We start from the raw sequence: 12,773 nt of genomic DNA, 5'->3' as shown, positions 1-12,773 counted from the left end.
TCTGAGAACCATTTTTGTGCATCATGGGGGAGTTTTAGTTTAACACGTTTTAGTGGTGCCATAATGTCACAAGCCAGTGTTTCAGGCTCCCGGCCTGAGTGTCCAAAGAGCCGCATTCAGCAGGTGGGGAGGCACTGAGTAAGGTACAAATTTCGGAGAGGTCCATCCTATTCCAGTTCCTAGCCAGCAAATTTCCCTCAAGAGTCTTGCTAGCATGAAGCACAACGGCAACGGAAAACGTAATGGTGAAGTGATCGGACCAAGGGCAAGGACCAACGAGGGGTGGGGAGATGTCCAAGTTGGTAGTCCAAACCTGATCTATAATATGGCCTTTAACATGCGTAGCTGACTGGATATGTTGGGAGCAGTTCATGCCAGTCAACAGTTCCATAAAGGCGGACGAACACATACTCTCCCTGATATCGAGTGGCCAATAGTTAAAGTCACCTATTATCAGGAGTTTGGAGTTATTAATCACCAGCTGGGATAGCCTGTCGCCAAACAATAATGGGAAACTAGGCTTGGGCTGGGGGGGGGGCGGTAGACAAGAACACAGATAAGGGGGGACACAGGGGATTGGAGTCTTAACACTAGACAATCAACCAGAGGGATGCTGGCAGTATCTATGGACGAAAACCTGATAGGATGTTTGATAATGGCTGCGATCCCTCCACCCGGCTTACCGGGGTGTCTATTAGCTTGGAGGATGTAGTAACCCGGCGGGTTAGCCGCTAAGATGTCGGGAGATGACTCTTCATTCAGCCAGGTCTCCGTTATTAACAAAATATCAGGTTTCTCCGCGTCCAGAAGTTGGAAAATCTCTAACTGGTGTTTAGCCAGCGAACAAGTGTTCAGATCGCAGACAATGAGGTTAAAGTTGGCAGCTTTTTTGACTGGAGGGGTATATTGGGGGGGGGGGGGCGGCGGTGCCACGTCTAAAAGGGAAGCAAATTCCTGGAAATCAGTTCGGGGGCAAAAAATGTCTGAGGGGCCATCGATTATACAAACGAATCAGAGATGGGGCTGGGTAAGAAAATGAAATGGCATGGTTTTCGGCCCCTAGCACCGGCCAGCCGTGAACGTGCGCAGACGGGCTACCCTTTGGCTTTCCTTCGGCGCGCCAGCGGCCAGGCCACTGCGCTCGTCTGCTGCGCTGCCGACCAGCCATTGCAATTTAAAGCTTAGCCCCACCCCCAGCTAGACCGCCGTGAGCAGCCCCACCGGGATCCGGGTCCTCACCCAAGATGGCGCCTGCCCTCCACAACAATCGGCATGTCAGCCGCGGTGGAACGGGGCAGGGAGGCACACCCTGGAGCATTTTTCATGTATTAACTCACCCGCAATGCTGACCCAGAATTAATCAGGCTAGTAGTGCAAGGAAGATCCAAAGTTTTAAAAATTCACAAACAGTAGTGATATCGATTTAAAAAACATAGTAGCGAGGTACAATGAGTAACAGAAGAGCTCGACACCTCTGACCGGCTCGCAGTCTGCCACCCAAATGCTCGAGCGAGTCCTCATAAGCGCTGCCACAAGCCTACGAGTTCCACGAGGCACCCCACACCTATGGTCAATTTAAAGCTTAGCCCCACCCCCAGCTAGACCGCAGTGAGCAGCCCCACCGGGATCCGGGTCCTCACCCAAGATGGCACCGCCCCCTCCACAACAATCGGCACGTCAGCCGCGGTGGAACGGGGCAGGGAGGCACACGCTGGAGCATTTTTCAGGTATTAACTCACCCGCAATGCTGACCCAGAATTAATCAGGCTAGTAGTGCAGGGAAGATCCAAAGTTTTAAAAATTCTCAAACAGTAGTGATATCGATTTAAAAAACAACATAGAAGTAGCAAGGTAAAATGAGTAACAGAAGAGCTCCACACCTCTGACTGGCTCGCAGTCTGCCACCCAAATGCTCAAGCAGGTCCTCGTAAGCGCTGCCACCAGCCTACGAGATCCGTGTCTGAAAACAATTACTGAATGCAACCCACCCTGCCCCAATACACTAAATCCTGTCTGGGGAGGTGCTGGCACCTCCCTGGACAGGAAACCTATTGTCCAGGCCTCCCCTGCCGGAGTTTCGTACTGCAGCAGGAAGACAGACTCTTGCCTGTGGCAGCCTGCATCCATGTTGTGATGCTGGGGCTCTGTTTAACTTTAACCGGGTTTTCAAGTAACTACATGTCTTCTGCCTCTAGAAGGGTGGAATGCTACCCCCGCCACCAGAAGTGGCGGGGGTTTCTATTCTAAAGTGTTAGACACCTTACACAACATATTTTGATAAAGTAAAACCAAAGTTAGCATTAACCGCCAGTATTATAATGCACTTAAGAGTATATGGTATGGCTATATCATAGAACAGCTATGAGGAGATGGCTCTGAAAGCTGCAGAGGCGCTCAGCTCATGCTAGGTTACCCTCTCTCACAAAACCAAGCACTCTGCATCCAGGATTGTCAGGGCCTGCCACAGGAGTGACTTCTAGGTTAATGTGTGTCTATATATCTATATTTATATATAGATATAGGCATACTGTATCTAAGTAAGGGGTGATTACTCCACCTTACCCAGGCCGCAAGTGCAGGCCTGTGGTTTCAGTTTGGAAGGCCAACCAGGGGTGGCACAATACATGCTGCGGCCCCTGGTAGGCCTAAGGTGTACCTATGCCCTGGGTACCTAAGGTACCACATAGAGGGGCTCACAAGGGTGACCCAGTAAACAATCTGATATGTACCTAAAGTACATGGTATCAATTTAAAGAGAGAGCAGCTAGGCTGTGGGCCTCATTAGCAGGGCCACAGCCATACTAAAGTCGAAAAACGACTGAATCACATAAAAAAGTGGGGGTAACCATAGGAAGCAGACCCTACTCTGCTACACAACCCACCCCCCCAAACGCAGGGACATTAAACTAACCTTGACCAGTTGAGTCTTCATGTTCTAAGTGGAAATATCTGGAGAGTCCATCTGCATTGGCATGGTTACTCCCAGGTTTTCACTAAGTGTGGGCAGAAAATGCGTTCCGCTCGCGGAATTTGTGGATTTTCCACGATTTCAGAAAATCCTCGAATTTGCGAGCGGGACGAATTTTCATGGAAGCACTTACAGGGTTACAGCAACAGGTGCACAAGTTGAAGCTTATTTCTTTGTAACCTTTTACAAAAGGGTTACAAAGAAATTAACTTCAACTTGGGCACCTGCTGCTGTAACCCTGTAAGTGGTTCCTGGCGCCTCGTTGCCTACTTGCAACTATTCTCTGACCCTGCTCTGACCCTCATAGCAGGGTCAGAGAATAGTTACAAGTAGGCAACGAGGCGCCTGTCCCAAGATCTAAACCTCCACAGGAAGCACTTAAAGAAAATAAAAATAAAGCAGATGCCCGAGTTGAAGGTCAAATTAAGTAACATAGTACTGTTGAGTTATAAGTCATATGGGAACTACTGTTTTACCATGCTGCTAGTGCTACTTCCATTCACATTGGGCAGGCAATATTTGGCCCTGCATGAGTGCCTTTCTTGACTTCCATGACCCTCTGGCCATACACAGCTCTTTCAGACCCCTCATATCTGTTATGATGCTTCCCTGACCATATTTGCTCTCTTTTTCTCACACCTTTTGCCTCTCAATTTGTCTTTCTTTAATTTAATTTTCTGTGTCACTTTTAGGAGATCTTACTCATTTTGCCCCACTTTTCTCACTCTGCCCACTATTTCACACTTTTCTCATACTTTTTGCTGCTTCTGTGTCACTTAACACCTTCTGTGAGCACTTTTTCATGCTTTCTATGCTGACTCTCCTTTTACTCTGTCTGCTCTTACACTCTTCTTTGCACACTCTTGTTACCTCTTGTTCCTCTCTTTTTACCACCTTTTCCCACTCTCTTTTGCTCTAATTTGCCCTGCCTTTGCCTTTTTCTACGTTTCTGCTGTCTATCCCGCTTCTTGCAAAGGCCCAGCCAAAATCTGTCCAGTTCCGCCAGGTTGTCCTACCCTTTTTACACATTATCAATGGCAGTCATAGCATAGACATTCCACTGCCATGCAAAAGGCAAGTCTGGCTGTGGCCACCGGTGCCCTGCCCATGCTTGATGCCAGCACCCCTGGTTCAATGCAATCCCAGCATAGCTACCCCGCCTCATCCCTCCAAGCAGAGACCTGACTCAAGTCTACACCAGCCCCCAAAATTACAACTACCATCCCCTCGGAATAAAAGCTCATTAGACAGGACAAGAACATCAAAATAAAATCTGCAGTTGAAAATGAGCTGAGGATTACAGCTCATATCCGACGGCAGATATGGGAATAAAGGACACTTGCCCAGCCTCGATCTTGCTCACAATTTTTTAGACCTGATTACTATGTTACTAAATTTGAGCTTCAACTCGGGCACCTGCTCTATTTTTATATTCTGTAAGTGCTTCCTGTGAGGTTTACTTCTTGTGACAGGAGCATCGTGCCAGAATGAATCCCGACCTGCCTGTTTGTCCACAATGATGCCACCGGCTGTGCCATACCTTTACTCAACTGGAATACTTTCTACGGGCTAATCAGTAAGCGCTCCCTCGTTGGGTAAATGTATAGTGCTTTTACTACACTGCAGCTGCAGAAAGGGCCAGAAGATGTGTCTCCAGTGACCATGTGTGCCTGTAACAAACTGCGTCTTTGTTACAGGCACAAATGGTCCGCGAATTCGCAGATTTTTTTGCAATTTCACCCGAATTCGCAGAACGCGAATTCGCAAATTTCGCCCATACTTAGTTTTCACCCTTCATCCCTTTTAGCCACACAAGGGGCTTATGGTCTGTCTGAACTGTGAAGTGAGTACCACACAAGTATGGCCTCAGCTACTTTAGAGCCCAAACCACAGCAAAGGTCTCCCTCTCAATAGATGACCAATGTTTTTCTCTAGGGGTCAGCCTTCTGCTAATAAAAGCTACTGGTTAGTCCGACCTTCTTCATTCAATATTGATAGCACAGCCCCTACCTCCAACTCAGAAGCATCTGTTTGAACAATGAATTCTTTGGAGTAGTTAGGACTTTACAGAATTGGTGCAGTGCACATGGGCTGCTTCAGGTCATCAAATGCCTTTTGACAGCTGACTGTCCACTGAACTTTTTGGCATTCTTTTAGAAGTTAAGTCATTCAGGGGTGTCACTATGGAACCATACCCCTTGACAAATCTCCTATAGTACCCAGTCAGGCCCAATAAAGCTCTGACCTGAGTCTGGGTGGTTGGAGCAAACCAGTCTATTGTGGTCTGGATTTTGCTCTGTAGTGGTTGAACCTGGCCTCTACCTTCCAGGTAGCCCAGGTACACAACCTGACTCTGCCCTATCTGGTAGGTAGGCATAATAGTTAGGCCTGCCTTTTGCAGGGCCTCCAAAACATGTTTCAGGTGGATCAGGTGATCTTCCCAGGTGGAGCTAAAGACAGCAATATCATCAAGATAAGCTGAACAGTAGTCATCCAGGACTGTGAGGACTTTATTCACCAACCTTTGAAATGTGGCTGGTGCATTCTTCAGACCAAAGGGCATTACCACAAATTGATAGTGTCCACTAGTGGTTGAAAATGCTGTCTTTGGCTTTTCATCAGCAGCTAGTCTGATCTGCCAGTAGCTAGATGTCAGATCAAATGTGGTCAGAAATTTGTCAGATGCCAACTTATCTAAGAGCTCATCTGCTCTGGGTATTGGATGGCCATCTGTCCTAGTGACAGCTTTGAGACCTCTGTAGTCCACACAAAACCTAATCTCTCTCTTACCACCCTGGTTGTGAGGTTTTGGCATAAGGACTACAGAAATGGCTCAAGGGCTCTCTGAAAGTTCAATAACTTCCAATTCAAAATTTTCTGGACTTTTGTCCTGATACAGTCCCTGACATGATCCGGTTGCCTATAAATCTTATTTTTAACAGGCAGACTGTCCCCAGTGTCCACTTCATGAGTGCACCAGGTAGTCTGACTTGGAGTCAGTGAAATCATATGTCTATATTGTTGCAGAACTTGTCTGCAGTCACTTTGCTGCTGGTCAGTGAGGCTGCCTGCCAAGGCCACACCATCAACTAACCCACCATCAGGGTTCTGAGAGAGCAGGTCTAGGAGAGAGTCACTCTCTTCCTACTTGTCCTTCATCAGTAGCCATGAGCAAGTCCGTCTCTGCCCTGTCAAGATACGGTTTCAGTCTGTTGACATGAAGCATCCTATGGGGGCTACTGGGACTTCCAAGATCTACCAAATAAGTAACCTCTCCCTTCTGTTCAAAAATAGTGTGGGGTTCACTCCACTTTTCTTGGAGAGCTGCTGGGGCCACAGGCACCAACACCCACACTTTCTGTCCTGGCTGGTAAACAGTCAAGACATAAAGCGGAGCGGAGCGAAGACTAAGTACATAGTCCACAATATCTTGTTTGGGAAGTTTGAGAGGTAACTCCCATCCTTCCTTCACCAGACAAAGGGGTCCTCTTACAGAATGGCCAAACAGAAGCTCAAAAGGGCTGTAGCCAACCCCCTTCTGTGGAACCTCTCTGTATACAAATAAAATGCAGAGCAGTGGGATATCCCATCTCAGCCTGAGCTTTTCTGGGAGACCCTTAATCATACCCTTTAAGGTCTTGTTAAATCTCTCAATTAGACCATTGCACTGTGGATGATAGGATGTGGTGAACTAGTAGTTCACTCCACACTCCTTCCACATTGCAGTTAAGTAACTAAACATAAAGTGTGCACCTCTGTCTGATACAACCTCCTTAGGGAAAACCACTCTTGAAAAAACTCCCAAGAGGGCTCTAGCCACAAGAGGTGCTGTAGTGGTCTTAGGATGTATTGCTTCTGGGTACCTGGTGGCTTGATCCATTACCACCAGGATAAACCTGTGCCCAACCTGTGCCCAGATGCTGTTTGAGGATCCATTGGTCTAACAATATCAATCCCTACTCTTTCAAAGGGAATCACCACCACAGGTAGAGGTATAAGACAGGGTTTTTGTAGTGCCACCTGCGTTGCTACTGGCTTGGCAGGTCACACAGGAGCGAAAAAACTCCTTTGTGTCTTCTGACATGTGGGGCCAGTGAAAGTGAGGGACAAGCATGTCCCAAGTCTTGTTCCGGCCAAGATGTCCTGCTAAGGGAATATCATTGGCTAGGGTTAAAAGGGAGCCCCAGAATGCCAAAGGTATGACCAACCTCCAGAAAGCACCAGGCCTGGGGTCTCTACCCTCTGAATACAGAAGCCCTTCATCCCAATATACTTTATGGGTACCACTAGCATTCCCAGCAGCAGCAGCTTGCAGTCTTAGGGGTTCAAGATAAGGGCAGTCCAACTGCGACTACCTCAGATCCACCCTGGAAGGCCCCCCTGTCCCAAGAAACTCAGACTTATCAGGTTCAAGTCCTTCTAGGACAGTTCCTTCTTCAGGCTCACAATCAGCTTCCCCAGAAGGCTGATCTTCATCCTGAGGCAGTGGGGAAGGCACTACCTTAACCCTACTGCTCCTTTTCCTGATAGGCAATTAGTCTATTATTCCAGAATTCAGTGCCTGTTCAGTGTTAGACTTTTTGACCAGTGTCCTAGGCACTGCAAGGACATGTGCTGAGATTCCTAACATGTCTGCATGAGTCCTAAACTCCACTTGAGACCAGGCTGGAGTCTGTAGGTCATTACCAAGCAAACATTCTACAGAGAGGTCTGAACTAACTACAACCTTCTTAAGGTCCGTTACCCATCTCCAGGAGAAATTAACAACTGCCATATCATGTGTGGTAGGGACATTGCTAGCATTGGTCACTAGGTAAGTTTTACCTAGTATGATCTAGATAAATATTGCAAAAAGTATAGTTATGTGCTTGACGGGGAGGAAAAAGTCAAAATATGCGAACTTTAACTGGTCTGTGGGGGGACAAAGACTAGATGTAGTACAATCTTATATTTTTATTGGAAAAATAGTTACTAGTAATTTAAGTGAAAAAGCACATATAGTTAATAATACACGGAAAGCTATTGCCCAAGGGAAGAGTTTGATCACATTTTATAAGGCTACTGGTAGAAGGCACTTTGCGACATTGCTGGAGGTATATCGAGAAAAAATTCCAGCATCATTACTTTATGGCATGGAAATAGTTGACATGAAAAGTTGGAGCTTCATGAATGCAACGGAAGGTAAAATTCTACGTAGTCTAGCGTCTGTTAATACAGCAAGCTCAACAGCCGCCCTTAGACAGGAATTTGGCTTACGTAGTAGCTGGGTTCAAGGCTTATCGGGAATTGTGCGTTGGGTTTATAACCTGGCAAAGGGAGATCCTGGCACTTTAAGGTACCTTATAGGTTCAGGTTCAAAATCTTTATTTGATTGTAGGTTTTACAATCATAAAAGTACATCACATAAGTAAACAGTTAAAAACAGTCCAGATAATTCATTTCATGTAACGTATAAGAGACACAACATACAGTACAAGATAGAAAAAGGAGAGCAACGGGCAATATAAGCATGACCAATATTCAGTATGTAATAAAAACATAAATTACTATATTGATTAAAAGTACCTAAAACATTCACAGCATAATTAACCATCCATACTTTTCCTGAAGAAGATGGCTTTTTTAAAAAAGTTACAGACAAATAAAGTGCAGTCACAGTTCAGTAGTTGGAGGTAGTAAAGTGCGGGTTTGATTTGTGCAAAATGCAATTTTTTGAGACACGGTTTAAGATATAGTTTCCGTGGTATAGTGTAGTAAGGACAAATAAAAAGAAAGTGTGCCAAGTCTTGAGGAGACTTCCCGTCGCAGCCACAAGCTGGCAGCACTTCACCCCGTTGAGCCCCACTTGGGACCGCCAATAGGAGATGAAATAGGTCATAACGGAACCTTGTCAGAAGAAAGCGTTCATAGCCAGTCATAGGCCATGATAGATAAGGTTCCATGCGTAAGCAGGTTTTAAGTAGTAAGTGTTTCCTGACACTGACCTTCTGTATCTCAACCTCTTCTCGGTCTGTACATCTTAATAATAATATGGCATTTTTTACCAAGATAACATCGGGTTTTGTAATCAAGTTGGGAGCAAAAAACAGATCAGGTCGGCCAATTGCCGTCAGACAGTCCTTTATGTACTTCAACCACGGGACTTTAAACCTCCCATCTAGTGTTAGGGCTTCTTTCAAAATTGCGTGGGTGAGCGGAATTTCGGAGTTGAGCCAACAGTCCATCCAACATAGAACCGGGTTTACTGCTATTCTATCATTTAAGTAGGGAACCCCCAGCTCTTCGTGTACAGAGAAGTTCCCGATACCCCTTGGCAACCTCAGTATTTTTTCAAAACAATATTTTCTGTAACCTCTAGGTCCTTTGTCTTGCAGTAGCACTAGAGCTCGCTTACATAACAGGCGACAGCGACACTTTTTGCCTGATATAATTTGAGCAAAGCGGCCATTGGGCAGTTCCCAATTTTTTTTACAAAGCCAAGTATGGCCACGTTTACCCGTGTTGCTTCGCCCTTCTTTTTGGAGACCGCGGGACTCCAGGATAGTTTATGATCTAAGAGTACCCCAAGGTATAAAAAGGTGTTAGTAGTAGGGATTTTCTCCCCATTTATACTGAAGGAATTCATTTTCCGTGTACCCTTACCTATCTTCATGACGTAGGACTTGGAATTGTTAATGCTTAGGCCGCGGGACTCCATGAATTTATAAAAAGAGTTTAATAATTTCTTAAGACCGATTGCTGTTCTGGATATAAGAACAGCATCGTCTGCATAAAGCAGCACTGGAACCCCCTTGCGCTCAACAAAGGGGTAGTCTGCTTCAGTGTTCAAAAGAAATTCCTCCAATTCATTAATATACAAATTAAAGAGGAATGGGGCCAAAATGCATCCTTGTCGTACTCCCCGATTTATTCTAAACTCATCTGTTACTTTAAGATCTTGGGTGTATCCGACATTAGCTCTTGTATCCGAATGCAAATCGGCTAAGAAGTTGACAAGATTCCTCTCAACGCCCATTTTTATCAATGTAGCCCACAATGTGCCTCTGTCCACACAGTCAAAAGCGGACGACAAGTCCATAAATGCCATGTAAACAGTTCCTTGTCTAGCCAGGGTGTATTTACTTAAGATCAGATATAAATTCAGACACTGTGTAATGGTCGAGTGACCGGGTCTGAATCCATACTGTATAGATGATAGAATATTGTTATCTTTAGCCCATGTGGTTAACCTATTTAAAATTACCCCCCTACCACTTTAGCCACTGAATTAATTAGAGATATCGGCCTGTAACATAATGGGCTGCTGCGATCGCCCTTTTTAAAAACAGGGACTATGGTCGATAGCCCCCACGCTTTTGGGCACCCTGTAATCACTGCTGCATTCACTACCGCCGTGAGAATGGGAGCCCAAAAGGGAATATTAGACTTAAAAAGGTCCGGAGGTAAACCGTCCGGGCCCGGGGCCTTATTGCTAGTCAGGCCCTGGATACCCCTTACAACCTCATTAACTGAAAAGCACAATGGGTTTGCAGATGGGGTTAAAAAAGCATTTTCTGCCCGGTGCTCATTACTCTTGAAAATTGTACTGAAGTGAGTCACCCACTCCCCCTCTGGAATATTAGTACCAAGGGCTATATCATTGGGGTTATCAAACAAAGGTTTGTTGATAATTTGCCAGAACCTACCACTGTTCCCCAGCACTGAGGGATCAAGGAGGGATTCTATAGTGATAGCCTTAATTTCCTTTTTCCGATCAGCTAATGCCTTCTTATAGATCAAACGAAGATTTTTTATCAGATCCGAGTCTCTAGGTTTAATTTTTAAGGCATTCTTCAGATCTCTACTTGCCTTTGAGCAGTTGTGGTCAAACCATTTAGAAGTTTTTCCGTTTTGACCCTTTGCTGGAGCTGTTAACATGAGGCCAATTTTTGCAACTAACCCCGCAAACCCGGTCAAAGTGTTCACAGAGGGTGAGTCAAAAGATGAACATGCCGACAGCTCCTCCTCGCATGCACTGTTTATTTTAGTATATAAATGTCTTGATTTATCAGTGTCCACTTAATGCGGCGTCTGCCATTTATACAGCTCATCATGCCCGGGTCGTTACGAGGCATTCGTTTTGTGAATAGGGACCCACCTATACTAATAGCTAAGGGATTGTGATCACTATAGACACTCAGAAGGATAGTGAAATTCGAGACCCAATTTGCAAGATCAAGAGATACTAGTATGTGATCTATAAAGGATCCCTGCCCATGTCCTTTGAAGGTTGGGACATCAAAATTTTTTGTATCAGGAACCATAGACATAGCTGCAATTAGGTTATTTTCGTTCATTAAGTCATTTAGGTTCTTACCTCCCCTGGTATGAGCAAAATGAAAACCTTCAACGTTATTACAGCCCAGAGAGCCCATTGGAGTAGAGACTGGGTTGCCACAGGGGTGAACATTAAAATCACCTAAAATCATCAATTTCCGTGGCACGGTACATACAATTTTTCTCAATGATTCTATTAGGGACACTATATTAAAGTCACCATTACCACCATTAGCATTATAAAAATTAACCAGGGTCAATACATTCTTGCCATTTTTTAAATCAATCATCTGGATGTTCCGGTTATCATTATGACAGACACTTATTTTACAGAGCATGCCCAGATTAATAAAAATGGCCAAGCCTCCCTTTGCTCTGCCCCTGGTTGATGCGACTGCTGGTATAATGAAACTTTGGAAACCCTCAATGTGGACATTTTTATCCTCCAACCAGGTCTCCTGAAGACATATGATAGTGTATTTTTTGATAGTTAATAACCATGCTGGATCACATATCTTATCGGACAAGCCAGGTATGTTCCAGGAGATTAGATGCATACAATCATCAGAAGCTGTACATGTAAGCCTTTCTCTAGTAATTAGAGCAGACATTGGGGTAGGTATCTCTGTGTATGTATCCCCCGGGTCCACGGGACTTGCTACATCTGGTTCTAAGTGAGCCAGGGTGGGATTATGGACCACAGGCAAAACATGGAGGTTGTCTTTTTTGGACGGGGGATCCAAAGTTAGCAGTAAATTACTAGGGTGGTCTTCATTATAACCTACAGGACATGCCCCCTCTTCAATACCTCCTACAGAAAAACTACTTTCTGACCACGTATCATATATGGCCAAAGAAGTACACTTGTTTTTCCCATGAGACACTGTGGGTAAAACAACTGGCAAGCTACTGTTTGTGTCAGCGTATGTTACAGCAGTACGTGGTCCTGTCTTTTGGCGGCAGGGACCCTTCTCATCATATAACCTTGACATACATGAGACATTATCAGTCCCCCCAACCCCCTCTATACACCTTGAGCATCAATCACAGTCCTCCAAACCACTAAATGCCTCGTATCTGTTGGATAGCTCTAGGGGAGTAAATGGGATCAAATGAGCCATATTACCGTTTTCACCTATATTACGGCTTAACGGTATAGTACTCCACCCTTGCAACACAGGGGTTGGGGCTAGTTGATGCAAATATGCAGGATTCAGGGCAGACTCCTTATTAAGGAAGTGAGTGGAGAAATGGGTATTGTTAGACAAATGTTGTGGTGGAAAAACTGTAGACCTGGGATAAAAATACGTCAGGGGACGTGGTACAATGCAATTATTTTCATTACCAAAAGGCCAATTCAGAATATGTTGAACTGCTTTTCTGTCCCTGAAATTTATAACGACAATATCACCCCCTATATCCTTCGCTCTTCCCCCCAACCAGGACAAGCGACGAACATGGACTATATCTCCATTTACCAGGTTGCGTT

Source organism: Lissotriton vulgaris, chromosome 3_1, assembly GCF_964263255.1.
Source record: "Lissotriton vulgaris chromosome 3_1, aLisVul1.2, whole genome shotgun sequence".
Classification (NCBI taxonomy): domain Eukaryota; kingdom Metazoa; phylum Chordata; class Amphibia; order Caudata; family Salamandridae; genus Lissotriton; species Lissotriton vulgaris.
This window is presented reverse-complemented; position numbering follows the sequence as displayed.